Here is a 20,745-nt window from a genome sequence, read left to right on the forward strand (position 1 = left end):
AGAAAAGAATGCAAACATCAGTCAGTGCAGACAATGTATATCTCACTTGCATCAAGATGACAGGTCATTCACATAATGCCCGATATACACATAACACGCAACTGTGTCCCTTTTGGTATTTATGATTATGTCTAACCTTTATGTACTGTGTGTATACACACATATATTCAAATATATGATTATTGCCTGAAGAAGTTCGAGCTAGAAAATAAATGACTTTGTTAGCCTTAATAGTGTATTAATTTTTTACTTTGTTTAGATGAATGATTTAGGTTCTGATTGGCTAACACGGTAGGTACACAGACCTCAAAATGTATATATATATATATATACATATATATATATATATATCCACTGAAAAAACAAAGTTAACAGGGATGTTATAGTTAGGTTCAGATTTCACACACACAAAACTATAGAAATTCAGCAATTATAGCATTCTCAAGTAACTATAATTCGTGCCATAAGGTAACAATAGCTTGTGTCTCTGCCACGCACAGTTTTCTCGTCAATGATTTAACTACAAATGTTGAAGTGATATTATCAATGATGTCATAAAAGATGTTATGAGTGATGTAATATGGGGGTAATTAGCAGTGCATGGCGAGGGTGCGAGTTATAGTTACTTGAGATAACTATTACTATAACTGCTGAATTTCTATGGTTTTGTGTGTGTAAAATGTCAACCTAACTATAATGTTTCTGTAACCTTTGCTTTTTCAGTGAATTTCTAAGGTTTTTTTAATCTTATTTTCTAACTATAACGTCCCTGTGATCTTTGTTTTTTCAGTGAATTTCTACAGTCTTTTTTTTTTTTTTTTTTTTAAACCTTTATTACAATGTCAGAGACATACAAATATGGGCCTACAACCAACAGGCCGGCCGCTAATGCACACTATAAGCATAGACACATCTTAACAGCCACATCGGTGAAGCAATAAGAGAGCTACTGGAGTGCTAATCAACTCAGCCAGCCGCAGCCGCAGTCCATAGACAAACAAAGAAAGGTTTCATATTTTTCAAGAAAACGAAAAACATCACACACACAAGGCAGAGGAGGTCAATAGTAGTAACATGTGCTCCCCGTATCGAAGGGGTAAACAAACCCAGGGAGAAAGAGGGGGGGGGGGCAGGCAGAAGAAACCAAATGCACATGTCGCAGGAGCATAGAGGAATGCGCGGGCTAGGGAGACAGAGCAGCATCCATGTCTCGCGTCTGGGGCGGGGCGCAAATACCTCCACGATAGGAGTTCCAGGGACCCCACACCTTAATCCACTTCCCAGGCTTGCCTCTCGCCACATACACCGTTTTCTCTCTGAACATACACCAGTCCATGTGTTCCTTCCACGCTGAGACCGTTGGTGGCCTCTGGGAGCCCCACAGTTGTGCAATGTCACGCTTCGCTACCATATAGCCCAGAGTCACCCACTGCGTCTGCATCACATTGTAATCAGTCGGCTCCCAGACATTCAGCAAACATCTCCGTGCCTCCGGCAACAAGGCAACATGCGTGACTTCTTCTAACACCGCATGCACTCTACACCAAAACCGAGTCACTTCCGGACATTCCCACAGGATATGGAGGAAAGTCCCCAGTAGTCCACAGCCTCGCTTACACAGACCATCCACCGAATACCCCATACGCATCAAACCAGGCCCCGTGACGTACACTCTATGAAGTATCTTAAGCTGGACGAAACGCAGACGGGCCGGGATAGCCACCTCTTTCGGGGAGGCCACCGCTGACACCCAATCCTCGTCGTCAAGTTCCAAGCCGTCGGCAGTCCATGTCTCTCGCAATGAGGTCAGCAAACCCATTCGATCATTGATAAGCTTCTTATAAATCAGCGAAATGGTGCTATCCGGCACATAGCCGTCCAATACTCTATCTTCCAACGGGGAGGACTCCGGAATAGCCGCAACGTCCGGGAACACGGAAGACAAAGCGTGATGAACCTGAGCGTACCGAAAATATTCCCTATCGTTCAACTGATATTCGGTTTTCAGCATGTCGAACGTCTTAAATTTCCCTTTCGTCCAGAGATCCCCTACCTTGCTGATACCAATCACATCCCATTTCTCAAAGCCTTTCGTATTACACAGATAACCCAAACGCCGGGAAGCGTACAATGGCGTTGCCCGAGTCAAGCGATCCCTCCACCCCATCGCCGCATTGGCTGCATGCCACACCTGCACCGCGACCCGCGTCGGGCCTGTCAATCGCGCATCAAGGGACCCCGAGTATAGTGCTCGATTATAATCCCCGCTTGGCAATAACAATTTGTCCATCTCAAAAGCCGGGTTCAAAGCAGGCCCATACATCCCGTGATTGACAGCAGCCAATTGGGAGGCCCAATAATATCGTTTAATATCAGGGAGAGCGACCCCCCCATCGTACCACGGTAGGGTTAGTTTGGCGAGAGCGATCCGCGGCCGCCCATCCCAAAACAATCGACGCTGAAGACACTCCACCTCCCGAAAATAGCGGGCCGGCACTACGTCCACAGTGTTCTGTAGGCCGTACAAAAAGCGTGGCAGCGACATCATTTTGAACAACGCCGCCCGGCCGAGCGGCGAGAGCGGCAGCCGCCGCCAACCCGCCACATCCGCCCTTAGGCGCTGAAGGGGGGGGGAGAAGATTCCGCTCATACCGGGCCACCGGGTCTAGGGTTATAAAGATTCCCAAATACTTAAACCCCGACTGCGCAACCTGGATAGGGCACCCCCGCGGAAGGGGGGGGTCTCCCCGGAGAGAACGTACACACAAGACTTAGCCCAGTTAATGACCAATCCGGAGTTGCGACCAAAGGAGCTCAACACATCCACCAATACAATGAGCGATTTGCGTGGAGATGCAAGATACAAGAGGATATCGTCCGCATATAGGGAGACACGATCCTCGTACTCCGGCGTCCATCTAAGGCCATGCATCGAAGGGTGCCACTGCAGCCACTCCGCAAGGGGCTCCAAACAAAGCGCAAAAAGAAGAGGCGACAACGGACATCCCTGTCGCGTGCCCCTACCCAAAGCAAAAGGAGCCGACACCCGTCCGTTGACCACCACCTGTGCCAGTGGGTTATCATAAAGCAATTTCACCCAACCGATGAACCCCGGGCCGAACCCAAACTTCGCCAATGCTGCCCAAATATACGGCCATTCCAAGGTGTCAAACGCCATGGTAGCGTCCAGGGACGCCAAAATGGCCGGCTCACGCATGAATGGCGCTCTAGCGAGGACGCCATGCAGTCGCCGCAGGTTCAAAGCGGTATTGCGGTGGGGTATAAAACCAGATTGATCCTGATGGATCAGGTCGCCCACGACCCGGATCAGGCGATTGGCCAGTACCTTGGCAAGGATTTTGGGCTCCGCGTTCAACAAAGAGATAGGCCTGTAAGAAGTACACCGATCCCGCGGCTTCCCTTCCTTATGGATAACAACAATAGTAGCAAGACGTTGGTCAGGGGGGAGGGAGCCTGCCGCCTGTGCCTCGAGGAACATGTCCCGGAGATACGGCGCAATCCTATCTGGGCGCAACTTATATAATTCGATGGGAAGGCCATTAGGACCCATGGCCTTGCCAGAAGCAATAGAGCGAATGGCCAAAGCAATCTCATCCGGCGACGGGGGAGCGTCCATCAGTAATTTATCCTCATCAGATAGAGATGGCAAAGCGATGTCTTTAAGCAGCAGGCGAGAGTCTTCCTCCGATCGTTCAGAGACCGGGGAGTAAACCCCGTGAAAATACTCCGCAAAGCAATCAACAATATCACCGGGGTCCGTCACACACACACCATCCACCCTCTCAACAACCGGCACCACTCGACTCGCTCTCTCCTTCTTATCCAACCAGGCAATCAACTTCCCCGCCTTATCACCCATATCGTACAAACGCCCCTGTTGCTCCCTGCTCATACTCTTGGCAGATTCAGTAACCAGCGCCTTGTAGTCGGCCTGTTTAAGCCCCAGCACATGCAGTCTGTCATCCGTATCACCTTGCTCCAAATCGATCTCCAACTCGGTGATCTCATTTTCTAGTCGAACCACCTCTTTCGCCTCGCATTTTTTGTTATGGGAGATGAGAGACAGGGCCTGGCCCCGGAGCACCGTCTTAAAGGCCTCCCAAAGGGAGACGGCGGAAGACACCGACCCCACGTTGTCGTTAAAATAGTGTTCCAGGGACCCAACCAGGTCTGCACGGATCGTGGGGTTTCGTAGGTACCAGGGGTTGATCGGCGCCACCCTCCCCACCGCCCCCATGGCAATATCTAAGTGTAGCAAAAGAGGGGAGTGATCAGAAATACCGCGGGCCAAGTGTCGCACCTCCCCAATCATCCCAGCTTGGGCCGCAGGCACTAGCATATAGTCAAGCCTCGAAAGACTACCGTGGGCCCCGGAGTGGAAAGTATATTGTGCTTGTCCAGGGTGTTTCAACCGCCAACAATCTATCAGTCCCAGGGTATCCAGAAAGCCCCCCCAGCCAGTTTTGGGCCCGAGGGAGGTCTCTAGGGGGGTGTCGATCTTCAACTCCGGAAACCACTGCGTTAAAATCCCCCCCCAAGACCAAAACCCCCCCCGGAAGCCCAAGTAGCAGACGCCCCAAATCAGCAAAGGTGGCCGTCTGCAGGCCCGGCGGCACGTAGACAGCAACCAGCGAAATCAGCTTACCCTCCCATCTCCCCAGCAGCGCAGTGTAGCGCCCCCTGTCGTCGTGGAGCACCTCATCCACCTCCAATGGGAGAGAGGTCCTAACTAAAATGCACACTCCCCTCGAGCCAGAGGTGAAACCAGAATGGGCCAGAAGGCGATATCCCCGCCTGTTCATGGCATGGAAAGAGTTCCCTATAAGGTGCGTCTCCTGCAGAAACACAATGTCAGGTGAAATACGTTTCAAGAACTGCAGGACCACCCCCCGCTTTATCCTGTCCCCCAGCCCATTCACATTCCATGATAGAAGTCTCAACCCCTTACCCCCCATCCCCCCCAGCACAAAATATCCCCCTCCCGGAGAGCACAGTCATAGTAACACAACAGAAAACATTACCCCGCCTTGTGATGCAAACAAACAAACCCCAACCCCACCCCATTAACCCCAACAAAACTCCCCCCTCCCTGCACCCCTGCATGAGCCCAAACAGCCCCCCCAACGTGCAGTGTGCCTGTCGCCCCAATATGAAACTCACTACAAAGAAGACAGAAAAAAAAAAAAAAACAGAAGGAGGAAAGGGCCCCAGCAAGGCCCCCGCAACCTCCAAATACCAAAGGGCAAAGTGTTACAAACTGGAGTCCAGTGCAGCCACAGGTGCAAAACGTTACCAGTCCGGTCCATAGCCAGGATCCCAGTTCTATTCCTACTCCGTCGAGCACTCTCCGTCTTCCGCCATCCGACCTTCCCGACCTCGACCCCTAGGTAGGACATCCAGCCATCCTCCAACCGCCTCCGGCCGGTCGAAGAAATGCGAGCGACCCTCTAACTCAACCCGCAGCCTAGCCGGGAATAGCATCGCATATTTCAGCTCCATGTCCCTCAAGCGCCGTTTGATGGCCAAAAAACCCGACCGTTGCTTTTGAACCGCTTGCGTGAAGTCTGGGTAAAAGCTAACATTAGAGTTCTCAAACTTTAATGGCCCAGCCATCCTCGATGCCTGAAGGATAGCATCTCTATCCCGAAAATTAAAAAGTCGGGCAATGATAGGCCGCGGGGGAGCACCCACCTTGGGCGCACCACCCGGAATCCTGTGGGCCCGTTCCATAGCGAAGAACTTGCTCAGTCCCTTGGGTGCTAGATGAGTCACCACTAGATCCTCCACAAAAAGATTCGCAGCAGAATCCTCCGATCGTTCGGGCACCCCGATAATACGGACATTATTCCGCCTGGCCCTGCTTTCGGAATCCTCAAGGCGACGATCAGTCAGGTCACTGGCGAGCCGCAACCTTCGCACCTCCGTCTGCAAAGCGGCCACATCCACGGTTAGGCTCGAACCCGCTTGAGTCAATGAGTCAACCCGGTCATTTGTTTTGGACAGGTCCGCTCTGACCAAATTCACATCAATCAACACCGAGTCCAATTTATTAGCCAGGGTATCAAATTGCTGGTTCACAGTCGCCTTCATCTCCTCAATGGCCCCCATGACATCCAGCAGAGTCAATTCGGACGATGCGCCCGAGGCCTCCTTGGGCAGCTCAGGCGACTTATGTGGGCCACTAGGGGATCCCTTTGGCTGCGCATAGCGGTCCATGTTGTTGGCCTGGGTATAAGCTCCCCTCCGGATAGACTTGGGTTTCAGCTTGTCGCCGTCCACTCTCGCCGCCATCATCAGCGACCACCAAGGTCAGCACCCTCCAGCACCCGGAGGAAGGCCAGGCGACCACTGCAGGAGATCCGGGCCGCCAACTGAAATAGGCCCGTTGACAGTTCGAGAATCAGGCCCCGGCACTGCTTACCCTAAGTCCCGACGTCAGTTTCCGCAGATCAACTCGAAACCGAAAGTGAAAGCACGGGGTCCGGGGCAGGCCCAGACTGGCATGCCGCTGTTGTTCACTTCGCGCCCGGGTACCTCACCAACTCGAGTACGGGACCAAGGCCGGAGAAGGTCGCAAACTTCAGATCGCCACCAGTCCGGTTCCCGGAGTCCGATTTCGATTTGGAAAACGAGTGGCACCCTAGCGCAAGATCATAGACAAAAGCCCGTCTAGAAAACCAGGATTATGACAGGATAGACGTGGGAGGTTGCGGAGGCCTCCGGGAGCCACAAGCCTACGCGGCCATCTTGGTTGCGCGCTAGGCTCCTCCCCCTTCTACAGTCTTTTAATGCTATTTCCTAACTATAAAATCCCTGTAACCTTGGTGTGTAAGTGGTTGTATGGGTGTGTAAGTAGGATGTGTGAGTGTGTGGTGTGAGTGTGTGTGTGACTGGTTTTGTGGGTCTGTAAGTGGATATGGAGTTGTATGAGTGGCTGTGTGTGGTTTTGTGGGTCTGTGAGTGGGTTTGTGAATGGCTTGGTGTGTGGGTCTGTGAGTGGATGTGTGAGCGGTTTCTGGGTCTGTGAATCAGTGTGCGAGTGGCCGTATGGGTGTGTGAAGTTGTGTGGGTGTGTGTAAGTGGTTGTGCAAGTGGTTTTACACACATACACTAAATATAATTTAGTTTGTGAATACTGCTTGTTGTTGTTTTGGCTCTCCACACTCATGCTCTTGTCTGTAAGTAGTAATACGCTCTTGCTTGCCACAGATTCTACAGGTGCAAACTGCATGAGTGTTATGTTGCATAACTTGTTTCCTCCTACTAGGGGGCCAATATGTCAGCTGCAGTGAAAGGACACCCCTGTCCTTAAGCACAACAGCTGTGGGTGGGCCCACCAGAAAAGAAAGGCAAAAAAGAACACAAAATTGAGAGAAACAGAAATATTTCACCTTTTCCACAAACTGACATTAGCAACTGATGAACAAGTTACTTCCCTTCGGTAACACATTCTATGGTAGAGACTCTATCTAGCTGCAGATTATTAATCTTTGAATTTCCCAGACGACAGGCTAGACCTGGAAACCTTTGCTGAGCAACAACCCTTGCGCCACCGCCGGGTGGCTTAATTCGGCTCTGCATGACGTCATCGGCGTTGGTAGCATCGGTTATGATGTCGTGGTACCTATATAGGTGCCAAACAGGCCTGCGGATGTCAGTACTTTTTGGTTTTTCCACGCTAGAAGTGCAGAGCCACGAAGTAACTAACATAGTTGTGTGCAAAACTAGGGTCCTGAAAAGGGGAGTTACCCTAGCCCTACAAAATTAGTACGCGAAGCTGGGAGGCATGGGTGGAGCTGTAAGGAATCTGCAGCTAGATAGTCTCTACCAGATAATGTATTACCGAAGGTAAGTAACTTGTTCATCTGCAGCTGCAGATTCCTTACCTTTGAATTAGAAACCCAAGCTATAAAATCCCGACAGTGGGTTGCGAACCAATACCTTACAGTAGGAAGTCCTGTAGGACCGATCAGGCAAAACGGCCTTCCTTGTAGACCTGACTGTCCAGGCAGTAGTGCTTGGCAAACGTGTGCAAGGAAGCCAACGTTGCCACCTGACAGACGTCAAGAACTGGGACACCCAGAGCTAAGACCGTAGTCGCAGCTTTTTCCCTGAATAAATAGGACAGAGGAAAGAGAAGCAGAGAGGGTCAATAGACCTTTCTGTACAGTATAATACAAATTTCTGCCAACGGCAGGTGTATATCGCCTTAGTGGAGGGCTGCCTGGCCGACTAAATAACATTACATACTTCGGGAGGAAGGTCAAAAGCCATCAACTGCCGCCGCTCAATCTCCACGCATGGAGGTGCTGAGTTGACAGGTTCGGGTGGATAACCCTCCCCTGCTGCTGCGACAGAAGATTCTCCCAAAGGGGTAGGCTGATCGGATGATTGATACTCACCTTTAGAAGCTCTGGATACCAGACTCTCCTTGCTCAGTCCGGATCCACAAGGATGACTTGGGCCTGGTCGCGCCTGATCTTCTTCAGAACCCTGGGCAGGAGTGGTATGGGCTAAAAAGGGTACAGCAGGCCTGAGCTCCACTCGCCACAAAATGTGTCGCCGAGTAATAGCCATCTTGGAAACTCCAGTGTGCAGTATTGCTGACACTCTGCGTTCTCTTCGGAGGTGAACAAATCTAACAAAGGTTCTCCCCACTGCTGAAAGAGAACTTGCACCACCTCCGACTGGAGACACCATTCGTGATCCGCTAGGTATCAGCGGCTGAGTTCATCTGCCCTGGCATTCAGAGAACCTGCCAGGTGTTGAATCACCATGGTTATGCTCTGCTGTTCCAGCCATTTCCAGAGACGCATGACGTCTCAACAAAGGGTCCACGACCCCACCCCGCCCTACTTTTTACCATACCACATGGCCGTGGTGTTGTCTGTGAAAACCTGCACTAACTTCCCCTTGATAGAAGGAAGAAATGCTTTCAATGCCAAACGAATCGCTCGAAGCTTCAAAAATGTATGTAGAACCACGACTCCACCACAGACCAGTGACCCCTGATCTCCACCTCTTCCAGACTGCCGGACCATTCCAGAAGTGACGCATCTGTCACAACTGTGAGATCTGGTTAGGGAAGGGAGAGGGGTCTTCCGTTGACCCTATCAAGGTTTGTCAACCACCACTGCAGATCTCTCGGTGTTCCTTCCGAGATCTGGACCATGTCGGTGAGATTTCCTTGATGCTGTGCCCACTGAAACTTCAGGTCCCATTGCAGAGCCCGCATACGCCACCTCTCATGCTTTACCAACAGGATGCAAAAGACCATGAGGCCCAACAGCCTCAGAGTCAGTCTCACCGAAATCCAAGATAGAGGCTGAAACATCAGAATCATAACCTGAATATCCTGGACTAGCGGCTCGAGAGGATAGGCCCAAAACTGCACTGTGTCCAGAACAGCTCCAATGAAAGGGAGCATCTGAGAAGGAGTCAGGTGTGACTTCGGCACCTTTATAGAGAATCCCAGAGAATGCAGGAGGTTTGCCGTAGTCTCAATTTGGGAGACGACAGCCTAGGGCGAGGACACCTTCAACAGTCAGTAGTCGAGTTAGGGGAAGGCTGACACCCCTAACCTGCGCAGATGAGCTGCAACTACTGCCATCACCTTCGTGAACACCCGAGGGGCACTGGTAAAGCCGAAGGGGAGCACTGAAAGTGCTCGTGGCCTACCTTGAACCGCCGGTAACATCTGTGGCCTAGCAGGATGGGAATGCAAAAATACGTATCCTTCAAGTCCAACGCTACCAGCCAGTCTCCTTGGTCTAGGGCAGACAAGACCTAAGCCAACGTGAGCATCGTGAACTTCAGGATGGGGATTTGAAAATACAATAGACAATTATATTCTATACCACAATATTTTTGCATCAAAATTAAAAATAAGGGATGCGCCCGCCAGTGTGGCGGGTGCATCCTAATGCCAATGGCGGGACCGCCGCACCTATGGTGGGCGGTCCCTTTAGCCGTAGCGGTGGCGGGCGGACATCGCAATAGACCCCAAAGTTACAGTGCCTTTGTTCCTTCTGATTTATTAATCCCCTGATATTCCCCTCCCTTTTTGCCCTGTTGAGGAGTTTGGAAAAGATGAACAGGGACATGTGACGCCACAAGGGGCTACAAAAGGTGATGGAAAGAGCAAATGACAGGAAGCTGCTGGATATTTTCTATTCTAAATTTACTGAAATTCTTTAATGTTAAAATGATTTCTATGAGAGAAGAAATTCTTTAATGTTAAAAATATATATATCAGAGAGCTATCTATATAAATATATATAAAATATAATATATTGTTAATATATATTTTATATATATTATAAATGAGTATTTAAGTATTATATAATAATAATACATATATATATATATATATACATATATATATAGTTAGGACCACGTTTCCATAGGAAATCCGCAACATTCTATTTTGAATAACTTTGGCGCCGGTCGTCGAATCCTCGCGAATTTTTCAAAATAGGTGGGGCGCTACGCTCCGCTCCTACCCTGAAAGTCTCAGGGGGATTCGTCAAGCGGGGGCGGAGATAAAAGGGGGGTCCCAAAACGCGTTTTTCCCATGCATTTTTCCATAGGACCTTTAGACAGAGCTACAGCCCGAACGGCTGAACAGAATTTAATGAAATTTGGCAGAGAGGTAGTCCCCAGGTCAAGGAAGTGCCTTTTGTAGGTTTGGTGTAAATCTGTTCAGTAGATTCTGAGAAAATAGCATTTAAATCAATATATATATCTGTGGCAGCTTACGGTGCGCTTACCGTGCGCTTACCGTGCGCGTACGGTGGCGTGCGCGAGCTCACATCTGATTGGCTGTTAGATCTTAGTAAACATTCGAATCGGAAGAAAGGAGGAAGTGTCGGCCGCCATTTTGTCACTCGCACTGTCAGGGGGGTGAATAAAAAAGGTGGATAATGTGAAAAGGGGGCAGGCTCGACAGTTCCTGACCCACTAGCCTTGGTCAGGGGGTCCCAGAAGGACCCTCAAGGGCAAAAATGAAATTTATTTTTTTTTCGAAAAATCGCCGAATGCGCGTAGAGTAAGCGCACGGTGTAAACTGCGAAATTCCGCGAAATTCGCGGAATTACGCGTACCGTGCGCGCACGGCAAAAAAAAATTTGCAAAAAGGAAAGCTTAAAAAAAAATAAAAAAAATTGTGAGGTAAGGTTGGCTCTTATAAGAGCCGTTGGGTTAATACAGGGATAGAGGAAAGAAAGAATGGAATATTATAAGCGTCTGCAAACATGCTGGTCTATCTTATTGTTAATAAGGGGAAGACTGATCTCCCCATAAACAATAAGACCACCACATCTTGTACACCTCATTTCAACCCTCCCAAATCGAGGGTTAATGTACACAGGAAAAGAAGAAGGTGATGCTCCCACCTCAGAGGAAGGGCTCAGCTGAGCTGCCGATGATGTACTCGGCTGAGCATCTGAGGTTGGGCTCTGGTGACTTACTGAAGAGTTTTCTCCAGTATGTCGAGCAAAGGTCCTGGGATGTCTATCCTGCAGGTGTCTTTTCATAGAGTGATTTCCAAAGGAATATTTCTTCCTTGGATTTCCTCTAGATAAAACACGGCCACAAAGTCTGCAAGTGACCAATTGAGCATTCACCTTTTTCTCCCCCTCTGGAAAAGTAAAATACTCCCATACAAAAGAAGTCTTTTGTTTCCTCCTTCTCTGGATCATGGTTATCTAGAGGAAATCCAAGGAAGAAGTATTCCTTTGGAAATCACTCTATGATGAGACACCTTAGGGATAAACATCCCAGGACCTTTGCTCGACATACTGGAGAAAACTCTTCAGTAAGTCACCGGAGCCCAACCTCAGAAGCTCAGCCGAGTACATCATCGGCAGCTCAGCTGAGCCCTTCCTCTGAGGTGGGAGCATCACCTTCTTCAGCTCCTCTGGACATTAACCCTCGATTTCGGAGGGTTTCAATGAGGTGTACAACGTGTTGTGGTCTTATTGTTTTTGGGGAGACCAGTGTTTCCCTTATTAACAATAAGATAGACCAGCACGTTTGTAGACGTTCATAATATTCCCATTCTTTCTTTCCTCTATCCCTGTATTAACACAACGGCTCTTTTAAGAGCCAACCTTACCTCACAATTTTGAAATCTCTCCTTTTTGAAAATTTTTTTTTACCGTGCACGCACGGTACGCGTAGTCGCGGAATCGTTACGCGAAGTTCGCGGAATTTTTCCGTTTACGCCGTGCGCGTACGCTGCGCGCATTCCGCGATTTTTCGAAAAAACATTACAATTCATTTTTGCCCTTGGGGGTCCTTCTGGGACCCCCTGACAAAGGCTAGGGGGTCAGGAACTGTCCACCCTGCCCCCTTTTCACGTTATCCACATTTGTTTTTCACCCCCTCGGAGTGCGAGAGACAAAATGGCGGCCGACACTTCCTGGTTTCGACCGATTCGAATGTTTAATAAGATCTAACAACCAATCAGAATCGCGCTCGCGCACGGCGGCGTGCGCGTACGGTAAGCTTACGGTACGCGCTCGGAGCGCGCCTATAGATATATATATTGATTTAAATGCTATTTTCTCAGGAAATACTGAACAGATTTACACGAGACCTTCAATAGGCACATCCCTGACCTGAGGGCTACCTCTCTGCCAAATTTCAAGTAATTCTGTTCAGCCGTTCGGGCTGTAGCTCGGACTAAAGGTCCTATGGGGAAAACGCGTTTTGGGACCCCCCCTTTTTCTCAGCCCCCACTTAACGAATCCCCCAGAGTCTTTCAGGGTAGGAGCGGAGCAGAGCGCCCCACCTATTTTGAAAATTTTGCGAGGATTCGTCAACCGGCGCCAAAGTTATTCCAAATAGAATGTTGCGGATTTCCTATGGAAACACGGTCCTAACTATAACTATCTACTGGCGACCGCCAGTAGATAATATATATATATATATATATATATATATATCCACCCAAAGATTGCAGGTAAACCGCGTCTCTCCAAACCGAGAGGGCGTGTCACGGGGCCAGCACCTGCAAGCTGGTAAAACATGAAGTCTGAATTCTCTCTTACTCAAGAAAGAGTGTGATACAGCTCCGGGGGAATAAGTAGCAGATTTATTGATTTCTTCGCGTTAGCAATAGATTTCCCTGAGACCTTAGGGCAGACGCGTTTCAGCCATGGTTTGGCCTCTTCAGTGCCCGTCTCTGCTGCCTCCTCACTGCTCCCAGGGTCAGTTATGGCGATGTTAAAGTTGCTCCTGATCATGTGATCAACTCGCCACTCCCTCGCCTCACAGGTGTAAGGTATCTCGCGCTCACCTTCAGAGCCGTTGCATGCTGGGCGTTGGAGTCCTCCGTTAGAGCCCATCAAGTGAAAGGACTGCTAAAACATCTAGTGGTGTCTCCAAACTTTGTTTGGTCGGTGAATCCTCGCCCCTGCAACCGGATTTGAAGTTAAATCTGTTCTTTGTCCCCCTTCTCAGGCAACGCAAATTTGCCTCCTCTCTCCCCATGCGTCAGTTTCCTCCAAGTGGGGATCCAGCACCGGGGGGGAGACGCGGATAACAATCCACCCAAGATTGCAGGTAAACCGCGTTTCTCCAAACCGAGAGGGCGTGTCACGGGGCCAGCACCTGCAAGCTGGTAAAACATGAAGTCTGAATTCTCTCTTACTCAAGAAAGAGTGTGATACAGCTCCGGGGGAATAAGTAGCAGATTTATTGATTTCTTCGCGTTAGCAATAGATTTCCCTGAGACCTTAGGGCAGACGCGTTTCAGCCATGGTTTGGCCTCTTCAGTGCCCGTCTCTGCTGCCTTCTCACTGCTCCCAGGGTCAGTTATGGCGATGTTAAAGTTGCTCCTGATCATGTGATCAACTCGCCACTCCCTCGCCTCACAGGTGTAAGGTATCTCGCGCTCACCTTCAGAGCCGTTGCATGCTGGGCGTTGGAGTCCTCCGTTAGAGCCCATCAAGTGAAAGGACTGCTAAAATATCAAGTGGTGTCTCCAAACTTTGTTTGGTAGGTGAATCCTCGCCCCTGCAACCGGATTTGAAGTTAAATCTGTTCTTTGTCCCCCTTCTCAGGCAACGCAAATTTGCCTCCTCTCTCCCCATGCGTCAGTTTCCTCCAAATGGGGATCCAGCACCGGGGGGGAGACGCGGATAACAATCCACCCAAAGATTGCAGGTAAACCGCGTCTCTCCAAACCGAGAGGGCGTGTCACGGGGCCAGCACCTGCAAGCTGGTAAAACATGAAGTCTGAATTCTCTCTTACTCAAGAAAGAGTGTGATACAGCTCCGGGGGAATAAGTAGCAGATTTATTGATTTCTTCGCGTTAGCAATAGATTTCCCTGAGACCTTAGGGCAGACGCGTTTCAGCCATGGTTTGGCCTCTTCAGTGCCCGTCTCTGCTGCCTTCTCACTGCTCCCAGGGTCAGTTATGGCGATGTTAAAGTTGCTCCTGATCATGTGATCAACTCGCCACTCCCTCGCCTCACAGGTGTAAGGTATCTCGCGCTCACCTTCAGAGCCGTTGCATGCTGGGCGTTGGAGTCCTCCGTTAGAGCCCATCAAGTGAAAGGACTGCTAATACATCAAGTGGTGTCTCCAAACTTTGTTTGGTCGGTGAATCCTCGCCCCTGCAACCGGATTTGAAGTTAAATCTGTTCTTTGTCCCCCTTCTCAGGCAACGCAAATTTGCCTCCTCTCTCCCCATGCATCAGTTTCCTCCAAGTGGGGATCCAGCACCGGGGGGGAGACGCGGATAACAATCCACCCAAAGATTGCAGGTAAACCGCGTCTCTCCAAACCGAGAGGGCGTGTCACGGGGCCAGCACCTGCAAGCTGGTAAAACATGAAGTCTGAATTCTCTCTTACTCAAGAAAGAGTGTGATACAGCTCCGGGGGAATAAGTAGCAGATTTATTGATTTCTTCGCGTTAGCAATAGATTTCCCTGAGACCTTAGGGCAGACGCGTTTCAGCCATGGTTTGGCCTCTTCAGTGCCCGTCTCTGCTGCCTTCTCACTGCTCCCAGGGTCAGTTATGGCGATGTTAAAGTTGCTCCTGATCATGTGATCAACTCGCCACTCCCTCGCCTCACAGGTGTAAGGTATCTCGCGCTCACCTTCAGAGCCGTTGCATGCTGGGCGTTGGAGTCCTCCGTTAGAGCCCATCAAGTGAAAGGACTGCTAAAACATCAAGTGGTGTCTCCAAACTTTGTTTGGTAGGTGAATCCTCGCCCCTGCAACCGGATTTGAAGTTAAATCTGTTCTTTGTCCCCCTTCTCAGGCAACGCAAATTTGCCTCCTCTCTCCCCATGCGTCAGTTTCCTCCAAGTGGGGATCCAGCACCGGGGGGGAGACGCGGATAACAATCCACCCAAAGATTGCAGGTAAACCGCGTCTCTCCAAACCGAGAGGGCGTGTCACGGGGCCAGCACCTGCAAGCTGGTAAAACATGAAGTCTGAATTCTCTCTTACTCAAGGTCTCAGGGAAATCTATTGCTAACGCGAAGAAATCAATAAATCTGCTACTTATTCCCCCGGAGCTGTATCACACTCTAAGAACCTAAGGTCTCAGGGAAATCTATTGCTAACGCAAAGAAATGAATAAATCTGCTACTTATTCCCCCGGAGCTGTATCACACTCTAACCTAAGGTCTCAGGGAAATCTATTGCTAACGCGAAGAAATCAATAAATCTGCTACTTATTCACCCGGAGCTGTATCACACTCTTTCTTGAGTAAGAGAGAATTGTTTGGGTGGATTGTTATCCGCGTCTCCCCCCTGGTGCTGGATCCCCACTTGGAGGAAACTGACGCATGGGGAGAGAGGAGGCAAATTTGCGTTGCCTGAGAAGGGGGACAAAGAACAGATTTAACTTCAAATCCGGTTGCAGGGGCGAGGATTCACCGACCAAACAAAGTTTGGAGACACCACTTGATGTTTTAGCAGTCCTTTCACTTGATGGGCTCTAACGGAGGACTCCAACGCCCAGCATGCAACGGCTCTGAAGGTGAGCGCGAGATACCTTACACCTGTGAGGCGAGGGAGTGGCGAGTTGATCACATGATCAGGAGCAACTTTAACATCGCCATAACTGACCCTGGGAGCAGTGAGAAGGCAGCAGAGACGGGCACTGAAGAGGCCAAACCATGGCTGAAACGCGTCTGCCCTAAGGTCTCAGGGAAATCTATTGCTAATGCGAAGAAATCAATAAATCTGCTACTTATTCCCCCGGAGCTGTATCACACTCTTTCTTGAGTAAGAGAGAATTCAGACTTCATATATATATATATATATATATATATATATATCTCTCTCAAACACAAAACTGCTCTTCCTCGGAACAGAATTACCTTGTGCCAATTGGAGCCATGGGATGCTGACTCATACATTGGAGCTTAAGTCCAGGTCTCCATGTGGATATGTGGATTGAGATATATATATATATATATATCACTGAAAAAACCATAGGTTTCACACAAGTTATAGTAAGCTGTACATTTCACTCGTAAAAAACCAATGAAATTCCACGTTATAGTTAGTGCAGGCAACTATAACTCACGCGACCGCAATCCTCTGCTGATGACATATGTGTCTTTATGAAAAAAAAATATTTGTAATATATGTATAGCTAAAATTTAATGGAAGAAGACATGGGCAAATAAGTGTCTAAATACAGTATTAGCATCAGCAGAGGAGTGCGGTCGCGTGAGTTATAGTTGCCTGCACTAACTATAACGTGGAATTTCATTGGTTTTTTACGAGTGAAATGTACAGCTTACTATAACTTGTGTGAAACCTATGGTTTTTTCAGTGAATTTGCAAGGTTTTTTAAATGCTAATTCCTAACTATAATGTGTGTGAAACCTATGGTTTTTTCAGTGAATTTGTACGGTTTTTTAAATGCTAAGTTACTTTACGCCGTTCGTGCCGCGCGCGCCCACTTCACGCAGTTCGTTCCGTGCGCGCACGGTGCACTTCGCGCACCACGCGCGCACAGTGAGGACGCGGTGCGCTCCGCGCACCGCGCGCCCACTTTACGCAGTTAGTGCCGTGCATGCACGATGGGCACGCAGTGCGCTACGCGCACCGCGTGCCCACGTTACACTGGATGGGCCATGTACGCATGATGCGCTTCGCGCACCGTCCGCACACGGAGGACATATTATGCGCTTCGTTGTGAAAGGTTATCTATTAAATGTTCACGTTTTTATTATGCCATGCACAAAAGGTGTCCTCCGGGCACCTTTTGCACACGGGGGGGGGGGGGGAATATGGGGATTTTTTTTTTTTTAATTAATATTTTTGCCGTACACGTACGGTAAGCGCATTCGGCGTTTAAAAAAAAAAAAAAAAATTAATTTTTGGCCTTGGGGTTCCTTCTGGGACACCCTAACCAAGGCTAGGTGGTTAGGAGCTGTCTAGCCTGCCCCTTTTCATGTTATCCAACTTTGTTTTTCCTCCCCCCTCAGAGTGCGAGAGAGAAAATGGCGGCCGACACTTCCTGGTTTCGACCGATTCGAATGTTTACTTTGATCTAACAACCAATCAGAAACGCGCTCGCGCACGGCACCGTACGCGTACGGTAAGCTTACCGTAAGCGCACGGTAAGCGCACGGAGCGCTGCCACAGATATATATATTGATTTAAATGCTATTTTCTCAGGAACTACTGAACAGATTTACACCAGACCTACAAAAGGCACTTCCTTGACCTTATGGCTACCTCTCTGCCAAATTACAAGTAATTCTGTTCAGCAGTTCGGGCTGTAGCTGTGTCTAAAGGTCCTACGGAAAAATGCATGGGGAAAACGTGTTTTGGGACCCCCCTTTTTTCTCAGCCCCCGCTTGACGAATCACCCCGAGACTTTCAGGGTAGGAGCGGAGCGTAGCGCCCCATTAGTTTTGAAAATTTCGCGAGGATTCGTCAACCGGCGCCAAAGTTATTCAAAATAGAATGTTGCGGATTTCCTATGGAAACAGGGTCCTAACTATAACTACCTACTGGCGACCGCCAGTAGGTAATATATATATATATATATATATATATATATATATTACAGCTCAGTCTTTGGGTTTCAAAACTGACTTAAACTATCCTAACAGTTTTGCACCTAAATCGTGTTTCAATCCTACTATGCCTTCAAGTGGCATAGATATTTTTGAAACATTGGTGATTGCCGACCTAAAATCTTTGGCTAAAAGAAAAGACAAATGGCATAATGACAACCTTAACAAACAACAAAGGGTAGCTATAAAAACTCTACATGAAGATAAGGGGATAGTGATCCGCCCATCGGATAAAGGGGGCAATGTAGTTATACTTAATACAGAAGATTACTTACAGGAAGGAATGCGCCAGTTAGAAGTTAAGGAATGTTATGAAATTGTAGACAGAAGCATTATTGAACAGTCTAACACCACGTATCACAATATGCTTAAGACATGGCATTCACAAGGAATTCTGGAATGGAATGAATATTCCTTTTTGCTAAATCGAACACCCAAAGTGGCATTATTATATCTGTTGCCAAAACTACATAAGGACATGGTGAAACCTCCTGGGAGACCTATCGTGTCTTCTATAGGCTCCTTGTTAGAGAAGACCTCCAAATATATCGATTACTTTTTACGTATATACGTGGAAAGTCTCCCCTCCTATCTGAAAGATAGTAGAGATTTCCTCAACAAAATCAAGAATGTGAATTGGCAGAAGGGCCATCTGCTGATCACATTGGATGTTTGCAGCCTGTATACCAGTATTAAACATGCTGATGGTATACAGGCTTGTAAACTTTTCTTGATGTCACGTTCTGTTTCCTTCCTACAACACACAGACATGATATTACAGATGATGAAATTTTGTCTAGAAAATAATTTTTTTATTTTCAACGATGTATTTTACAGACAGACACAGGGAACTGCTATGGGTACTTGTTTTGCTCCCAGTTACGCCAATCTTTTTATGGGGTACTGGGAGCAGCAAGTACCCAAGGTGAACAGTTTATATCGTGACCATGTAATTACATGGTTACGATATATCGATGACTTATTCATTATCTGGGAGGGCAGTGAAGAACTTGCCAGGGACTTCATCAATGGTCTCAATAACAATGAGGTCAACCTAAAATTTGAAGGTACTATCAGCGAATCCTGTATCGAATTTTTGGATTTAAATGTGCAGATTGTGGACGATACATTAACAACTAAATTGTATCGTAAAAAGACATCAGGGAACACATTACTGCATGCTGATAGTGGACATCCCAAAGCCCTCATAAATAGCATTCCGTATGGTGAGTTTCTTCGGGCTCGAAGGAACTGCAGTACCAATTATGATTTTGAACAGGAATGCACAATCATGAATGAAAGATTCCTGGACAGGGGGTACAAACCCAACATAATAACACAAGCCCGCCAGAAAGTCGCTAATCTTAAACAAGAGGACTTGTTGGCACCTAAAAGCAACCTAGATGAGGGTAAAAATGAAAATGAAGTCATTAGATACATAACTACCTACAACTTGGGTTCTTACCATGTAAGAAAGTGTCTTAAAAAACATTGGGGCGTCCTCAAAACTGAACCTACTCTTGAGGGAGTCGTAAAGGACAAGCCCAATGTGACGTATAGGAAGTCAGATTCTTTACGTGACAAAATATGTAGCAATGAGATCAGCCAAACGAAACTAGGATCCAAAGGAGTTCAGGGCTTCTTTACTTGCATGTCATGCAAAGCCTGTAAATACAGCTCTAATGTGAAAAAAGTCTATTATCCTATTTTGGACCAAGATAGATACATTGAAAAACATCTTACGTGTGTATCTGACCATTGTGTTTATGTTTTAACCTGCCCATGTGCCAAGAGATACGTAGGCAGCACTATGTTTGCTGCAAAAAAACGTATCCTTGAGCACATGAGGGCGATCCAGAATAAGGATAAACTTTCCCCAATAGCACGGCATTACGAGGAATTTCACAACAGCAACCGAAATTTATTGAAATTTTTTGTGATAGACCGTATACCTGTGACAATGAGGGGAGGGGACAGAATTCGCAAGCTGAGGCGACTAGAATCTCACTATATTCTAGAACTTAATACCAAGATTCCAGATGGTCTGAACTCCGAGGAAGAGATGTCGTGGTTTCTGGGAGATTAACTTGTCGGCTTTTCTTAATCAGGATAATCATGGTCTGTTTTATATTTGATTTTGATAACATTCTGTGCAAACTTTAATTAGCTCTAAGGTCTCCTGCTGTAATTCATGTTTTTAACAGTTAATAGTCATATGAAGTATGTCTATTTTTAAATGAGAAGGACAATATCTAGTTTCATTGAATCATGTTCTGTTCATTTTTTCAGATGGTGTTCACTAATGAAGGGTATCTGAGTTGAAGATATTGACCAATACCAGATCTAGTAATTTTTGATGAAGTTTATTTCACCTTAGTTAAGCTATTATATGAAGATGATCACATGCCTTTGCTTATATTTTTTGCAAGTAGTATTACATGTAATATGATGTTAAATACACAGCATTATGTAAAGAGAATACTAACATATATGAAAAAGTAGAAAGTTATATGTGGATTATGTACTCTGCAAAAGACACAATTACCCACTAGGGTTAATGTCATAGTAGGCATCTTAGTTTGAAAACGCAAATTTGAATTTTCTTCACTAATGCCCACTGGGGCTGAATTGACAATAGAAAGTTATCTGCATGCATACTAGAACTCT

General features: G+C 47.6%; 1 protein-coding gene across 1 annotated transcript in view; it reads right to left on the reverse strand.

Moving 5' to 3' along the window:
- WDR97 (WD repeat domain 97) overlaps positions 1-20,745 on the reverse strand; it is a 619,749-nt gene that overhangs the window by 185,947 nt on the left and 413,057 nt on the right. The gene's annotated exons all lie outside the window — the stretch shown is intronic.

Source organism: Triturus cristatus, chromosome 5_1 (genome assembly GCF_964204655.1).
Source record: "Triturus cristatus chromosome 5_1, aTriCri1.1, whole genome shotgun sequence".
NCBI classification, from domain to species: Eukaryota; Metazoa; Chordata; class Amphibia; order Caudata; family Salamandridae; genus Triturus; species Triturus cristatus.